The sequence below is a fragment of the Symsagittifera roscoffensis genome, chromosome 7, assembly GCF_963678635.1.
Source record: "Symsagittifera roscoffensis chromosome 7, txSymRosc1.1, whole genome shotgun sequence".
Lineage (NCBI taxonomy): Eukaryota > Metazoa > Xenacoelomorpha > Acoela > Convolutidae > Symsagittifera > Symsagittifera roscoffensis.
The window spans coordinates 23198307-23217006 of NC_087068.1; the positions used below are offsets into that span (position 1 = coordinate 23198307).

At 32.9% G+C, this 18700-nt stretch overlaps 1 protein-coding gene and 1 long non-coding RNA gene across 2 annotated transcripts in view; one reads left to right on the forward strand and one right to left on the reverse strand.

Annotated features, from left to right (window-relative positions):
- LOC134852188 (ena/VASP-like protein) overlaps positions 1–18700 on the forward strand; it is a 375505-nt gene that overhangs the window by 198662 nt on the left and 158143 nt on the right. The gene's annotated exons all lie outside the window — the stretch shown is intronic.
- LOC134851428 (uncharacterized) lies at positions 1708–12279 on the reverse strand. Its single transcript, XR_010164226.1, has 3 exons — positions 12172–12279; positions 3329–3375; positions 1708–1788 (listed from the first exon to the last, which is right to left on the reverse strand). It is a non-coding gene; the product is annotated as an uncharacterized LOC134851428 (long non-coding RNA).

An 18700-nucleotide genomic window follows, 5' to 3' on the forward strand; every position in this document is an offset into this window, starting at 1 on the left:
AAGTTTTTAAACTGTTTCGGCAAATAGTCAAAATTAACTATTCAAAGTTATAAGCTATAGCCTTAGTAACGTTCAATAAATCAGAGGCGGACTTAAATGAGGAAACCACCCTAGGATATTCGAACGCCCGCTATTCGAACCCCCGCTTTGATACTATTTTGCGACATACATGATTGGTGGGTCTAGGCGACAGGCCAGCGAAACTTCAAGCCGAAGGGACCCCGGGTTGACAAAAAATGCTTATCATACAATTCCATACTAAGGAAAAAATTATTATCATATAAATCTATTTAATTCCATACAATTTTTGAAAAAAAAAACTGATTAAATTACCTTGATAAGCATTATTTGTTAACAATGGAATTATATGACAAGTTTTTTCCCACGTATCAGTTTTTTCGTGCGTTTCGCCCTGACAACAAAACCAAGGGTTTTCTCAAATGAGCAAACTAACAGGTTATTTGGCACTGAAATCGCACATGAAACTACGTATTGCTAGATGCCAAGTCAAATAAAATTTGAATATCACTCAAAATTATAACAGTAAAATATCTTTTTTGTTGAAAGCTACGAGGCCTCTGATTCAAAAAATTGAGAGGTTAAAAATCCTGGCCGATTTTTTGGACATATTTAGGTTATATGTTATTATCTAAGGCTGAAAAGTTCAAATTCTGCCATCAGAGATATTCATCAAGGTGACCTTTGATTCTTCCTTGTAACAAGATACTAGACTACGTTTTAAGCAAAAGTTTGAAAATTTTGCTTGCGAAAAAAAAATTTTGAAATTTATTTTTGATCGCAGAACTGGTTTGCGACTTAACTCTGATTTTAAATGAACTTTTCCTCAGTTTTGGAATTTTTGCTTTAAAAATATTATTCATACAGTTTTTATAAATGAAAATTATATGAAAAGCGTTTTTTTGTCCAAAAAATGAAAATTTTGTTTGCGAATATGTTCTCATTCATTTAAATTTAATTTAATTTGTCCCTATTTTTTCCATTCGGCTTGAATTTACGTCAACTTGATGTCCGGCAATCATGATTGGTCCAACAGCCATATTTTTTTTCTAGAGCCGCCTTAGGCGCCAATAGTTACTACCTTTGAGGGAAAGCGCGCGCTACAAAAAAGCACAACTTGGATAATAGAAACATTAAAGAAAGGTCAAATTGCTTTTTTATCACAAATTTGTCTCAACAAAAATTTTGGAAAGACTTTGACCGGCTTTCAGAAGTTGATAATCTATCTTTCTTATAAACTTGATGGCTACTAGAGCATTCAAAAAATGGAACAAAGTAAGCATCCTCCCAATCCAACCTCCCAACCACACAAAGCTGTTTAGGGGAGAGGATGTTAATTTGGTTCTGAGCTTCGAACTTTTGGCCAATCAGAATAGAGCAATTTACATGCAGCGCTGACTAAATTTAACTTAGGATCTTAACTCAATCTGGGGGGGGGGGGGGGGGGGGGGGGGAAGATGTTAATTTCATTCAAAAAAATTTAAAATTTTTGAAGGACAGGTATACAAAAATCAAATGCAAGCCTTCCAAAAATATTTTGCCAAAACAGTTTTTTCCACCACATCTTATATAAAATTAATTGTTTTTTTTTGTGGATGGAATAACAAAATAATGATTATTGTGAGATATTACTCGTTGTATATGTCGGTTATTCTGTTGTTTTCTTTGATTTCAATCCTTTTATGGACACAGCAGTAGACCACGGTCAGACCTATGGTCACAAAAAGTGTGACCCCTGCCATCACTGCAATCAGCCAGAGCCAGTTTGAACTGAAATTAAATCTAAAATTGGATACATATTTTGACACTACTCCTCTTTTGGATCAAATTAATCTTTTCACCCCACAGTTAACTGAATTCCAAAACGGTATTTTAAAGCAACCAGAATTGAGCATTCTACAGAAATTTATTTCTAATTGAATAATAGGGAGTGGATAGCGGTATAACTGTATGTGTTGACGTCTTAAAAATGAGCATGTGTTGATGGGTAAAATCCTCACAATTGGAGACCAAATGACTCTAACGGTCAATTATGATTTTTTGCGAAACAAATAGTTTCAGTTCAGAATTATGAGCCCCTTTTTATACGACCCAAATTTACCGAATAAAAATTGAGATTTTGTCTGAAATTTTATTTCAAAATTGCTGTGTTGATAATGAATTTACACCAATCAGATTAAAATTTTGTGATCATATTTCTAATGTTTGCAAAAAATCTATTCTCGGGCTGTATTTTGGAACAGTCCAAAACTATAGTTATGATTTTGAGGGAGAATGAACAAATTTAAATTTTACTTAAAAATCAATAGTTTTTGTTCTCTGGAAAAAATTATAAATTCCAATCTCATTAACTTTTTTGATGACGTTCTGAATTTTAGTTCTTCTAAGTTCATATCGAATACTCATCTAAATGATTTTCCACACTCACAATTTGTGAAATGGTGTACACGTTGAAATTATATATGCAATTTAAAAGAGTAGTTTAATTTTAGTTTTTCCAATTCAAATTAGCATAGTATAATTTAGTAAAATTGCTGTAGAGAAAAATATATATATTTTTCAAAACGTCTCGAAAGAAAAAAGTTTTAAAATGAAAAGTCTTAAGGGTGATGTTTGCATCTGTTAAAATTTCAAAAAATCGACTACAAAAATCACTTGTTGTTTTGACCACTTCATAAAGTGGAAAGGAATAATGGCGTAGCCCGGGTTGCCCACCATAGAAGATAATGCGCAACCATGCACATACATGCATGATTTGTATGGAATATGACTAATCATGCTTAGCACATACGTTGGTTATTACCTTTCCTCAACGGAAATTGACTTCTGGAAAGAAAACCAGTGAAAGCTTGCCTAGGATATCACCGTAAATGCCTTTCAACTGCAAAACAGATTCAAAAAGGTTCCAAAAAGTTGTGATAGTGTCGAGACAAAGTGTTCTGGTTTTTCTAATTTTCAAAATAGTAATTTTTTTAGTTTAAAAATTCAGATTGAATTTCCGAACTAAATCTTCTGTATTTTTTTTTCATTTTTTGATCAATTTTTAACTGATTCTTACGGTTTATTATAAAACTCAATCTTCACTCAATTTCTATAAAACAAACAACAAAAAGTGATCCTTATTAGTACAGAATTTTTTGATCTGTTTTAATAATTTCAAACAGCGAATTGCGTAATTGAAAATTCTTGGCATCAAGTTTGCTTGAATTTCAATTTTCTGGTTGCACGGCGGTTCTGAAAAATTGAAGTAAAAATTTTGTTGTTTCTGTAATACAGCAGAGTTAGTAAAATTTATAGCTTAGAAACTAACCCGGCTTCAACCATCTCATCAACAAATTGGTCCCTCCATGTATCAGCCTGAAACAAAAACAAAACGGTTTGATTTTTACTAACGCTTCAGCCACAATGTCCACTTTGAACACTTTTAAAACTGTATTTATTAATCATTAATCTAAAATTCCTGTATTTTCTTTTGCATAAATTGAAATAGTATGCTTACAACTTTCATTTTGTATAATACTAAAATTGAGACAGTGAAAAACTGCAACCTCTAAACCCAGACCAATATGCAAGTTAATTGAATGGTCAAATGGGTTTTTAGGCCAATACAACAGCCGAGCAACAGATGGAACAAAACTGCTGTAACTATGGCAAAGCCATGAGTGTTCGGACTATTTTTGTACACGATGCTGACTTCAGCAGAGAACTGATTGTTATTTAAAATCTATTTCCATAGTGTTCAAAGTCTACAAGGATGCTTTGATTTGAAATCATTTCATCAACAATACCTTTCGAATGATATAAAATTTTTTGTCATAAATGGCTAGTTAAAAAGTCGAAATTTGTCTGTAGAAAAAAAACTACCACGAGCACAAATATTCCGTTACTTTCGTATCGAAAGTCGGAACAAAAACAAACCAAGACTGCTCGTATCAGGGCGAAGCCCTGAATGTTCCGACTGCCTTTTAGGGTCTAATGGAGCAGTAATAGCATTAAAAAACTAATTGTCCCAAATTGGCCAGGATGGCAATCTTTAAACCCCCATTACTTTACGAAAAAAAATCACAGGTGAAATATGTTTTCATTTCTAAGCTCAGGACGACAACAACTTTTGAGTGAGTTAGAAAAAAATTTCGTCTAAAATGGCTAATTAAAAAGTTGACATTTGTCTGAAGAAAAAAAAGCCACCCGAGCACAAATATTCCGTTCTTTTTGTTACGAAAGTCGGAACAAAAACTCTATTGTGCTAAAATTAAAAACTAATTGAAATGTTACAGAGAGAAAAACCGTCTATAGAAAATGACAATAGTCATGACAATATTTGTGTTTTGTAAGTTTTAAGCAAAAAATGTTCAGCACTGCACTGTCTATTGTTTTCTGATCTTGTTGGGTCCAATTGAAAATTTTTTGAAAAGATTATGTAAAACTTTTTTACATTTTACTGCAGTTAAATTTTGATGGCTTATTAAAAATGTAGGTAAGTTTTTAAATACAAGAATACGTTCCAAAAATAACTTTTGTCAACAAAATCTATTAATAAAAGCCATTTCATGTAGAAATGAGAACCGTATTTTTTTTATGGGTTTTTACTTTGAAGTCTTTTTTATGCATTGATTAAAATTGATTGAAAGTTGGATAGAAGCCATGGATATGATGTTTTTTTGTCCCCAAGCTTACAGTGCTGATTTAAATTATCCGGAAAAAAAGAACAAAACTTGATTTTTCAATCCCGTTTTTCTCCAATTGAAGCCTCTTACACAGCCCAACCGAGCTTAAGAAGGGTTAAATCTCCAAAAGTGTGCACAAATTCTTTAAAATTTGTCTTTAAACAAAGGTTCTGGGTTTTATATAGTAAAAATCACATTTATTGACTATAAAAAAAAATTTTCTCCTGTACTAATTTTTGGACATTTAACCCTTCTTAAACTTTGTTGGGCTGTGCAAGAGGCTTCTTGTGATATAATTTTCTTATCAATTAACAAAATAGTTTCAGCGTAATTTTTGATTTTTTGGAAAAAACCAAAGTGACCCATTTTTGGGGTAAAATTTTGGTTGAGAATTTCGGAGAAAAATTTTTCCAGCCGCCCTTTTGTCAATTTTGAGGAAACTCTAAGTAACTTTTGTTCTCTTCATTTTTATCTAATCTTAACCCATTTTGAAAAAAAACGTTCGTTTTGTCCGGGTAATTTAAATCAGCACTGTACAAAGAGAAATTTTATATCCAATCTGAAAGGTATTCTATCTTTCGTGATATCTTTCATAAGTTCATTTGAAATAGAAATAGAAGAAAATAGTTTTCATTGCAATTAAATGGAGAACTAGAGACAACTAATGAGGAAAAGTTTATACTCTGTTATAACATAAAAACTAGCCTGAACTGGCGATGCCAATTAGATTATATAACAGATATTTACATTAAAAAACTTTTCACAAAGCTTTCATTACGAGCCCAAACTTCATTTTGTGCATTGTAAGCAGATTCCGCAACAAGGATGCTCCCTTCTTTTGTTCTTTCATTTTTTTGATCATTCCAACAAAATTTTAACACGTTTAAAAGCTTGTCTCTGGAACATACAGACACAAAATTGTGCGCCTATCCAGTGCACAGTTTGGCCTCGTAATCTTTTTTAAAATAAATTGACGAGAAAAATGTTTTTTTTTTTTGGGGGGGGGGGGGGGGGGAATGTACATCCTAGTAAATAGTTTTTTTTTGCGATTACATGGAGAAAACCCCATATTGATGGAAAAAGAATGCGATATAATGAAGGCAATTTCTCAATTTTTCTGTATTCTTGTAGGAAATGTAGTCAAATTGGTGATAATTAGTTTTTAAAAAATCACATTTTCGTCAAGAGTTTTGGCCGGTTTTTTACCATTTTTAGTAAAAAGTTGTCTCTTGCATGTCTCGAACGATGCTAAATGATCTAAAATTTTCATTTGGAGAGTCAAAGATACAAAAGCATTCAATAATTGTAAGACAAAAACAAGAGAACGAATTATTTTTCCTGGTAGTTTAAGGAAGTGAACGTAAATGAAGCTCTCATTAAAATGATGTATTAGCTAAGAACACATGTGCTTATTAATTAAATATGGAAAAAACGATTACTGTTGGACCACTTATATACATAGTGTTTGTGCCACGAAAATGCAAGGAACTGTAATTTTGCAAATAGTTTTACCGTTGGGTTCATAATTATAATTTTGTACAAATCAGTTTTTTACTGATTTTAAAAAAAAAAACGAAGACTATCCATTTATGTACCATTTTTTGCAAATTTGTTGACATGCTACTCTTGGACTCACTCATATTTTTGATTGGAATAATTCGACATAGGCTTAGCTGGTTACATAAACCAAAGCAACGTGCTACGCTCTTCAAACTGCTCATAGAAGTCTCGATCGGTTGTCGTTTTAGAAACTCAAAATCAAAGTAATCATAGTTTCCATTAAATTATTTGAGAACACCAAACTTAAAACAGAGCCGGCAACACAAAATATTATATGTCAGATTTACAAAAATGACTAATAAATTGAAACAAAACCTATGATCTGTAATGTATCTATCACTGTGACCAGAATGAAAAAATAATGAAATATTTAAAACGATCATCTGAAAAAGCAAATATGGGTTTCGAGTGTTACTAATACAATGTTTGAAAAATTTATGGTGTATTAAGGGTGCTATATAAGCAAACCGACAAGAAATTCAGACGACATGACATTAAAACGACAAATGAGGGCTGACACATGTAAATTGAACATTAAGCGTTCGACATTAAGCGAATTTTACTTCTCAGATATACAACTGGAGAATTAGCGACGTTAAGCGAATTTTACTTCTCAGATATACAACTGGAGAATTTGCGTGTAGCGTCGTATTTAAGCCCAATAAAAGCAATTGTCCTCTTAACAGCTGATGTTTATTTGCCGGGCAGGACTTTCTATCGAATTTTCAAAAATATGGTCTACATTTGCTTGAGAAGTGCGAAGAACATATGAAAAAAAACAAGTATTATAAAAATGAACCAGTGTTTTACATGAAGGTTACTACTTTTTTTTCTGCCAATTACAAATCAACCATATCGTTAAACAGCACATAGAGCGCTTTTTATTTCAGTCTAGAGGGAAAATGGCAGCGCAACTCGGGGCAAGAACTACAGAAGAACTCAATTTTCTTTAAAATGAACAGAATACTTTCATACTGGCACTTTCCATTTTTGCTCTTTTCTGTTCCGATTTTCCAAAAATTCAAGGAATATATATGCTTGGGGTATATTTTTTATTCGGATCAATTGTCAAAATATTTCCTTTGGGGGATCGATCCATGAGCTTGATCAACACTATACTTTCTGGCCTGCAAGATATCTGTGAAGCACTCATTAAATGACTAACGACTAAAAGAGCGCTGTGATATTTTAATGCTGAAAACTTAACGCGCAATATTTATTCGGGCCAACTTATCCCGCACCTCAAAATTTTCCAAAATCAATTGAGGCAGGCTAATTGGCCTTTCAATTCTATAACGATTCTTATAGTATTCAGCTTAAAATTCATAGTTTGCAAATATTTCTTGAAGCAAAAATATTGCGAGACCAATTTATGGGCAGTCGGAACATTCAGGGCTTTACCCTGAGACCAATTTATGGGCAGTCGGAACTATATGGGCTTTACCCTGATATGAGCAATTTTGTTTTTTATACACTTGAAATTTTAAATACGTTGCAAAAGCACTGCAAAACCTAACTTCTTTATATCTATTTGTAGAATTACTTATGAAATGGATAAATCACAATTGCTTAAAAAGATAATTTTTCTCTTAAACTAACACAAAATTTTTTTGATACTAACCGCTTTATTGGATGCAAAATTCAAATTATGTTTAGGCAAGGCTTGTAAAATCTAAGCTATCTCTTTCAAAAGTCATGTCAATTTGATTTCAAACAAATTAGTTGTTTTAGATAATTGTGTACAAAAAGGTGTTCAAAGCATCCTTTGGGATTGAATAATCAAGCATGGAATAATGGAGAATGGTCCGCGTTTTACTGATGCCGGTGGCTAAAGTGAAGTAATGATTGAAAAGAACAGCCGGGGGCATTTGTATTGCTGCGCTAGAGGTGAAATGCTTGGATCGTGGCAATACAAACTACTGCGAAATCATTTACCAAGAATATTTTCATTAATCAAGAACGAAAGTAAGAGTATTGAAGAGGATTAGATACCCTCGTAATTCTAACTACAAACTATACCAACTTACGACTTGGCAAGAAATTTTTCTGGTGCTATTTTCTGTAATTTTCTCTACTCTGGTTAAAACTCTGCGGAATTTTTGAAATAAGAAAGAAACTTTTAACAAACAACCTAACTTTTAAGCTTATTCGTCTAACTTATAAGTCAAATCAAAATTGTGAATAAAACAATTTGGATTGGTGCTAAATAATGATTGGTTAAGTCTAGATAATCAGATTTAAGCAAAATAGTTCCAGTTCAAGATTTTAAAATATTGATTTTGGGCGGAATAAGTAAAAATACTCCATGATTAAGAGTGTGTTTAATTTCAGATACTTTTTGAAAGTTTTTATTTTCTGGAGGAACAGTATATTTTTGGTTTTATTACAATATCAAACAATGAACATCTGCACGTCGAAAGAAAAAACCGTGAGATGTCCAGTCTTCCAATGGACTTTTATCGGTCAAAATGTTTAGAGCCATTTTGATTTTTTTAGGGTTCATATAAACGGAATTTTATTTTTCCGAAACTAATGCAACAACTGTTAATAAAAAATGGACGAGACAATTTTTGCCATCGAATATCTAAGAGATCAAAATCAATAAGGCAATTGATTTCTTTTGACTCCAAACAAAATATTAGTTAGCTTGTATGCTATTTTAAGCTTGAACGCATAAATTCAAGACAGGCTGGCTGGAAAGGCAGAGAAAACTGAAAAAAATCTCTTTTCAATCGAGTTTGATAGTTTACGGTTAGCCTATCAGTTTTCAGGCCAATCATTCCAGTTCTATGAAGAGCCGATATACGAGCAGGTCTGTTTGTATAAAAAAAGAAGGCTTTTCTTTCGATCAAAGAATTATTTTTACATCGCTGATTAAAAAATTTATACATGGTGCCCCCCCCAAAAACAAAATCCCAACTGGATTATTTCGACAACTATTTAGTCTATTTTCTTGAAATTATGCTCTCATACCTAGCATACCAAAACACACAATTTGTGTGGTGGCCGATAAATTTTTTGTCCAAAATGGAAAAAAACACCTTCTTTCATTCTAACAAAAAGTTTTCACGAAGAATTCGTTTAAACGTTCATTCAGAGAAAGCTTGGAAACCAGACAAAAAATTTATGAACTTGTAGATGTTTTTGAGAGTCTTTTTCATACTCCAGTTTCCTGTCGCTCAGCTTGTGCGCCATTTCGTTGCACACATCATCTAGCTCGTTCTTTCATTTTTTACATCACGAAACCTTTTTCCTTAGCATTTTTCTTTCATTTTTCATCACCGCAACTTCTTGAATTATTTTTTTTCAGGTCAACTAATGTCGCCAAACAAGCTTCTTTGCAGACTATATTTGCATAATTTTTGTCTATTTTTGGTCTCCTGGAGTTACTTTTATTCAGATTTTGACTAGTGCCTTTTTCTGGAGATCTGTTTGGGGGAACGATTTGGGAAGTTAAGAGTGAATTGAAGAATAGTCTCAACATTTTGTACTAGCAAACGTTAAAACAATAAAATTTTACTGCTCGGTTGTAAGCTGCATTGTTTTTACAAGTGAGAAGCATGAGCAACTCAATGCAGTTCGACACTTTGAGGAGTCAAATATTGCGATAACTTTTTGTTCACACGTGTTTCAGCATTCTCATTTTCAGAAAATCTGTGTCTTAGGCTGTTAAATATTAGTCCCAACTTTCAAGAAAGTTTGTCAAGTAATTAAAACGTAACTACAATTGTGATTTTTTTGGGACAACCTGTACACTTTTTTCGGAATGAAGTTGCTTCTCGAAATGACTGAGACAAAAGTTTCGCACTCAGTTGTCCAATTATAATTTTTGAATTTAAGCAATGAATTCAAGCAATGCCAACTTTTTTTTTGATGTAATTACCGGTTACTTTAAACAAAACCCAACTTTTTTTGCAATTATTAATTGTTTTTAGTAAAAAAAATGAATATGATAATATGGCCGATACTGACTATCAACATCTAAATAGAAGTTTTATTCGGTTTCCATAAAAATTTTGGTAGTTTTAAAACATCATACTATAATTGGTTCAGAAAAGGGCTTCATTTTTATGCGTGATCTACCTATATTGTTACTTAAAAAAATGCGTTTCAAATTTCTTCTATTATAATAACAATCGTAAAACTGTACATATATGAGTATATGTATATCAGAAGTTTTAGTGGCCAAAAATTTCAAAGTTTGAAATATACTGTTGATAAAGAAGGCAAAAAAGTGGCAAACATGAAAATTAATGATTTTTGCGTTTCGGTATCAGTTTCTTATACATTAGCTTGGTTATCATTAATCTGTACGGCTTAATTTGTTTAGAGTTTAATTTTTTTAATGTAGTTGAGTTGTTTTTTAATTCTTTTTTATTAAAGTTGAGTGTGCTGAGTGATTGATTGAGCAAAGCAATCGAATATGAACAAGACTGCTTATATCAGGGCGAAGCTTTGATTGTTCTGTCTGCCTTTTAATGTCTATGGAAAAGTAATAACATGAAACAATTACATGAAATTAGGAAAAAAAATAATTTTGAGATTTTTATGAAAATCATACCCCCACGCGTTATATTAAGTTAAAAGTGAAACATTTCGCTCCTAATAACAAATCAATTATGGCAAATTGGAACGAATTATAAGACGGATTAAATCTCCGCTGACACGTTAATAGTGCGAAAAACTTCGCGCTTTAATTGCCATAAATTGGCCGTTGTTAAACCCTCATAAATTCACGAAAAAAAAATCACAGGTGAAATATCATTTTAAAGTTAAACGTAGAACAACAATACGTTTTCAGATGATAAAAAAATTTCCGTCAAAAATGGCTATATTTTTTAAAAAGTCAAACTTTGTCTGTAGAAGAAAAACTGCACCAAGGACAAATATTCCGTTATTTTCGTGAGAAAAGTCGGAGCAAAAAAACACCCCGAGCACAAATATTCCTGGTCACGAATATAATTTGATATATGAGATCAGGAACCGAGCACCAATTGGCTACTCCAGTGGCGGATTTAGGGGGGGGGGGAAGCTTCTTTGTTACTTTTTAGCGTCTTTGGTCCCCCTTTGGTACTTTTTAAGAAATCCATTTTTGGCCGACCGACCCTAAAATTTTTCTAAAGGCGCCTTCGACGCCAATATATACTAATTTTGAGGGGGGAGCGCGCGCCGAAAAAATGCGATTTCTTGGTCAACATTTTCCAAAAAGTTCCTAAAAACGCCTTTTTTGGACTGTTTTCTCAACTTTTGCCTGCGGCGCAGAAAAATTGGCCGAAACAAGGACTAAACCGTGCTTAGGGAGAGCTCAAAAAAGCAATTCAGTCGACCTGAAAAATAAAAGCCACAAAACTTTTCAAATTTTTTTGAAAATCCGCCCCCTCGAGAAAATCGTAGATCCGCCCCTGGGCTACTCTATTACTTTTTAATGAAACAACACGCGTCAAAAATGTTTTTGTTTTTTAAGAGTGACATTTTGTGTCTACATTTTGCAAAAATTAATAACTAAACCGTATCAGTTGAGTATCTCTGTTTGCTTTTGGCTTCATTATTTTATGTGTCAAATCAACTTGCTTTGGAATTTTACATAGAAAACATTTGAGCGTTCAACTGATAGACGGAATCTATAGCAATTAATTTATTATCCGAGCTATTTTGCGACTGCTCGACTTAAGTTTTGACTATAATATGCTTCAATAGTGCTCGGCATGTTTCGACTGAGCTGAAGTTATCTTTTGACTTTCTTGGCCAAAACTGCGTGTGCTTGGTTTCTGCGCTTTATAATGGCTTGTCGACAGCCGAAAATTTTCACCCAAAAACCTGCACCTGCTCAACTCTCAACTTTGAATTCGAAACGCAAGCCAAGCACTTCAAACCGGGCACCGCTGAGCGTTTGCGACTTCTTGGTAATTGTCAATGTCGTACTCACATCAATAGTTGACATGTTCATTGTGAGGTCAAATGTGCATATTGAGCAGTTGGCAGATGTGTTGAAGAGCTCCAGACTCAAAGTGACCAGTCCTTGAGTGACATTAGTGGAATTAGATCCAGAATGAACAGTCTCATTGGAAACGCCAGAAAGAGATCTCCGTTTTCTTTTTCCATCCACTGCTACATTACAAAATAAAATTGATATTAGTGTTAACTCAAATTTATACGAAAAACAGCTTAAATGAACGAAGAAAGCAGAAAATTGGAATATATCCTAAAATACATGATTTGATGATATAATCAGTCTTAAAAATTCTAGTTCAAAGCATCCCAGTCTCAAGAAAAGTTCGATAAACCCAATTAAAAAAACATCTTAAGAAAATCAAGTTTTTTAATAAAAGAAGTTGCGGTGAGCACTAATGTGCTAATTTCGCAACAGCAATAGGCGGATCTTTTTCCCCGACCCAGATAACCGACACTTTTCTGGTTTAACGAGTGGTTTTATAAAATTCGTTTATGCAGACCAAAAATATTTAGAACGGCTCAATTAGTCAATTTGCTTATTTATATAATTATGGATGTGGTGCCAAATTTTATAATTATGGGACCTTGTAAAAAATGCAAGTCAAAACTGGCAGCAGGGTCGAAATTTAAAGGGATTTTTTAGCTTTATTTCAAGCGTTATTTTGGCGTCGGAAAGTTTGGTTGATACTTACTGTAATCAAATAAGCAACAATGTATATCTCACTCACATGAAGGAAGCAGCGGATTATTACTGGAAGAGGTTGTGATACTTTTGATTTACTATTCCACTCAAAACTGCGATTAGGTTAGAAAAAAAAGAATATCGTCAATTAGTTTTTGGTTCTGTATTTTCTCTCTCGAATCAATCTTTGTGAATTTCTTGTAAAAGAAAAAAAAACATTTTAAAAGCGGCTTTTGCATAATCTTTCACATCCGAAACTAACTAGGTTTGCAGGAATCGATTGCCAACTGTTTTGGAGTGGCTTTGTTAGCTTCAAAGTTCATTATCTTAACGTCGTCATAAAATACGCTACTAGGAACAGAGCCATCACACTTCACGTAAATAATCATGAATGCGTCCTCTTGCCCTGTCGCTGGTGTGAAATCTAGCAGTAACACAATGTTAGTCCGAGGATATTTCAGTTGAACAATTCTTGGCTCGCCTAAGAGGATGTTCTTGATGTCAAAAATGTCATGTGTTCCGGTATCAATAGGAGCAATTGGTATGCTACATATGTCATACAGAATAGATGGCATTTCAGTCTCAAATTCGCCGAAATTATCGTACTGCTTGACGTAATCTTCGGAAGTCGCCGCCAGGAGAAGCTCGCTTCTTTTCGTCCTCGAGGTCATTCCGATAGAGTAAACAACAATTCCATCAGCCTAAAATGCAGTGAAAATATGATATTTTTCTGGTCCATGAGCTGGGAAAAATTCGTTATCTAACAGTTATAACAGTCTAAAAACTTTCGGTTAATAGAACTGCTAATCATTTTCGGAAAACAGAGATATAAACCTCGATCTCCGTTTTTTTAGGTTGGAAAATTAGCTGACACCTCTTCTCAGGCTTTCTTTTGGTTCCGATATGGCAAACTGTTTTCAGCTTGTTTTTGAAAAGAACCAGTTTTAGTGACCAGTCACACCAGCTCAGTTTAACTGAGAAACGAAGTGCGACCTTACCGGCATCCAGTTTCAAGCTTTAATAATTGATTACAATATGGTTTTAATACCAGTCTTACGAAATTAAGAAAAAATTGATTTCAATCAGTTAATAACCTATGATAATCTCTCTTTTTGAAATCAAATATAATCGATTATTTTTATCCAAATATCCAATTTATTTATTTTGCAGAAAAATCCATTATAATCAACTATAATTGATTATAATCCCTGTGTTTGCCCATTTTGTTTTCGACCTTTTACCTGAATTGCTAATTTTTTTTAATTTTTGTAGAGGTTTGTTTTTGTGAAAAATGGGAAACCTGTTTCAACTGTATTCAAATCAATTCAAATTTATTAAGTTTTTTTTTTCATTTCTTCTTGATTGTAGTTGTTTCATGATGCACATTTTAATTTTTTGACTACCAAAAAATCAGCACACTGCTTTAGTTTCATGATTTATATAGAAGAGTTATATTTCACCTACCGCAGGATTCTTTCAACTAATGTGAAAAGATCTCTATGAAACTTTTGTTTTGTGGTAAGACTTTGTGTTCAGATGAGCCAAAGAGTGACAAGACTTTTAAAGATTTTTGACAGAAAAGGATTATAATCGATTATAAATAAAAATATATTAGAAGAGATCATAAGAGACTATAAAAGAATAAAAAAGATTATAAAAAATTATAAGAGATTATAAGAAATTTTCGGAAAAATTATAATCAGTTATAATTGGATATAACTTATTATAATGTCAAGAAAAACGCGTTATCAAAATAATAGATTATGAATTTTTAAACACCTAAATTTAACGCTTATGATTGATTATAATTTTGATAAAGGTACAATTAGAATTGCAATATAATCGATTAATTTCTCTTTTAAGTGAGTGCGGGTAGAGCTTCTTTTCTTTTTTTTGTAATAAACCCGTAATTTTCGTTTTTTTTGTAATAAGCTCTCACTTATCGCAATGAAGAAGTTATCAAGAAGTTAACAACCCAAAACTTCTGTAAAAGAGCTGGATGTTAAGAGCAGGGCTGGGTAAAAATATATTGTTTTGCATTAGTATTTAATGTTTTGCGCTGTTTTAGGACATTCCTGGAAAACTTTTGCAAAACCCAAAATTTCAGACATCAATTTTTGCACTAAAATTATTGCAAACAAAAACCTACAGCGCAATACTTTCCAGGACTCGTTGGTGACGTAATAACCCAGCGGAGCGCACACCAGGTTATGTTCTTATGTAAATAACTACAAAGAGTGTTGTTTACTCTGTTTCAGTAAACTGCTGGCCTGTTTATAAATACGTTACGAGCAAACCCTTATCTTATCCACCACGTCTCTGATCCGATCGTGGGCTCTTGTTGTTCCGACTTTTGTAAAGAAAGTAACGGAATATTTGTGCAAGGGGTGAGGTTTTTTTCTTCAGACAAATTTCGATTTTTTGATTAACCATTTTTTCAATAACACTCGAAAGCTATTGTTGTCCTGAGCTTAAATTTGAAAAAAATTTAACCTGTGACCAATTTTCAAAAAAATATGGGGGCTTAAGGATTGCCATTTTGGCCAATTTGGGACTAGTAACGCAATGTATATTTTGCACTATTAAAGCGTAAGCGGAGATTTACTCAGTCTTAGAATTTTTTCCAAATTGGTCCAAGAAAGCCTATATGCCATAATTGATTAGTAAATGGATCTGTCAAAATCGATTACTTTGTACTAAATATGGCATGTGGGGGGAAGTTTTAACAAAAAATTTGAACATTTAAAAAAAAAATTTAATTTTTATTTGTTACATTTAAACTTTTCATGTTATCACTGCTCCATAGACATGAAACGGCAGTCAGAAAATTCAGGACTTCGCCATCAACATCAATTGCAGAAACCAATTTGTCGAAGAAACTTCGACTAGATGAGCATGAGTGTGCATTGAACTAACACCCGTCAACAACTAGAGTTGTAGAACGAATAGTTAGCCCGGCAAAATTAACCCTAGTAGAAAGATTGTTAATCAGGTGAGCCATACATAACCGGTACACTTAAGATTTTGCCAATTCGAGCGCGAAAAAGAACTTGTTCAGACATGATCAAATTCGTTTACCCGAGAGTTAAAGTTTTGTAACCCTGCCGCAAAACGATGGTTTTAAAAGGATGGTTTTCGATGCAAGTATTAATTTCATTAACAAGACGCAAAACTATAATGTTTTTTTTTTGGTTGAAATTCAATGCAGCTGGCTATGTCATTGCGCGTCATTGTAGGATTTAATTTAAAAACTAAACTGATTCCAGAATATTCTGCTTTTTTATTATTTCTTTTTCCTACAGTAGTGTATTCTGATCAGTTGGTAAAATTGAAACTAAGTTATTGCGAAGGCTATAAAACTTGAAAACATAATTAAAACCGTTTCGGTATAACACGGATTTGTATATCTCTTCCCATCAATAAAAACAAAACGCCTCAGAACACGGTACCAGTGCAAATAATTTCTGATTCGAAATCAAAACAAGCCGCTTCTAAAGTAAAAGTAAACTACTGAATCCATGCTAAGGTTGTTTGTATCCCCAAAACGCAGTAGACCCAAAATACAAGCAGATTTCCCCAGACTGCAGGAGAGAGAAAGCTGAAAAAATTGAGACTTAAACAAATCATTGCAAGTGTCGGTCGCGAAACAAAGAACGAGAGAGTGTTTTTCAGCTGCTGAAACAACTGGTCTGCAAAACTTGATTTTTGTTTATTTTCTGTGTTTTTGTTTATCAGGGTAAACTTTAAACGCCCTTTGAGCCACATGATTGGTAATCGTAAAACTTAACCAGAAGTTAACCGTTGAGCCATTGCTCTCATCGAAAGAACTTTTAAGGAATCGGATTCAAATTTGTTATTTTCACAGAGCTAGTAGAAAACGAGAAATTTATCAGTGAAAGCTTTCAGTGGAAAGCTCGCAAAATTTTAATCCTTGCTCCTGAACAGTTTCTAGACTTCAGATTTTACGAATCTCAGTTCATATAAAAATTATTTCGATGATTTTCGTTCCAATTTTTGAAGAAAACACTGAAAAGTCAGGCATTGTTTTATTTACTGAGTTTTTGATATGTGCAATTTTGAAATGAAGATATACTTCTTGTTTGGTACAATCCAAAAATGTTCAAGCTGAGAAAAAAAAATCAACAGTGAATTTAGATTAGGGTTGGTGTCTTAATTATTATACAAACGCAAGCGTGGGTTAAAAATGATTAATAGCTTGTTTTCTTTTTTGTTTATATTACTCAGTCCTGTTAAGGAAATCATTAGTAATACTTAGTGGTTTGACTATTTCGCTTCAAGTAGATACATATGCCTAAACTTCTTTCTTAAACACCTACGTTTTCATACATTTGGATTAAAGGGACAAAGTTTAACGGGTATATATGCAAAATGTTTATAAGCTACGCCGCCAAATGTAGGGGGAAAAATACAATATCGGGTTTATGTGCATTTTTGAGCCTTAAAACTTTTGTTGTGAATAAGATAGAAGCTTGACTAACGGGACCTTGATGGTTCTCCTATGCTAGGGCAAGACCGTAATTTAGCTAATTTTTCACTTCGTTTTTAAACCGAGAGTTAAAAAATCTTCAAAAATTGATGTGAAATCTTGAAAAAATCAAAAAAATGAAGAAAAAAAAATTGTTTAAAAGTCTGATTTTTTTTGTCTCAAACTGTCCAAAAAAGCTTCCAATCGATCATTCAAGAGTTATACCACATTGAAATACCTTGGAGAAGCTCTAGAGATGTTTTTTTTCTCGAAAATGTGATTTTTTTCTTTGGGTGTCTGAATCGTGAACCGAGATGAAGATTAAAATTTTTTAATATCCAGCAACCTCCCGGAACCAAAGATTCTCCGTCGGACGACCATCGCAAAAAACATTTTGTTTTTGCTTAAAAACAACTCCTCCATGGTATTTTTTGCTATTTTTTGTTTTTTGAACTAATTATTTAATAAAATTTTTATAACTTAACTGAAGTGAACCGATTGATTTGAATAGAACCATAGGTTCAGAGCGTCAAATTCTTAAGATTGGAATAAAAGATTTTTCAGATTTTTTTTTGAATGTTATTTTGAATTTTTGTTATTTTAAAAAATGTTAGTTTTGATCATTGGTAGAGTGAGAAATGACTTACCAATTTGGGATGAAAAAAAATCAAAAAACTTATAAAAGTAAAATTAATCAAAAATTTTGTTTCCAATGGTTTGCTATCATTTTTTTTTGTCATTCTAGGAAACAAACGGGGTCCTGGAACTAGTTTAGTGCAACAAAACCTTGTCTATTTCGAAAACAAAAGTTTTTAATGGACATTCTACCTGATACGCTATCTATCTCTTTCTAGATTTTTTTTTAAACTTTCTTTGTAAATTTGATTGAAAACAACACACTAAAAATTACTTGACCCAAATGACAACGAAACAATTAAAAATTAATTAGATTACAGGAGAGGAGATTATATTCAAACAGAAATCAAACTGATTTGATAAAAAGTGAAGCAACACATCAAACCAAAACGAGCTCCATAATTTTACTAAATCAAAACATGAGTTTCAAAAGTTTTCTTAAAAATGATTGAATACATCTTTATGCTTCTTAGGCGCATAGCAAGTTGCTACTGTCGGCGTCTCTGAAATGTTTCCGGGAGCAGCTAATTCATCATCAACGTCGGAGGGCTATGACGCAGATCTGATCGGTGTTGTTAATGTTGTCAGGCCAGCAGTTTAGTCGGGGAGGAGAGGAGATTGACGTTGACTCGATGTCTCAGTAGCATATTCGCTCTGCCAAATCCCTTAAGTACCCTTCTTGGTTTTCATACAAGCGAA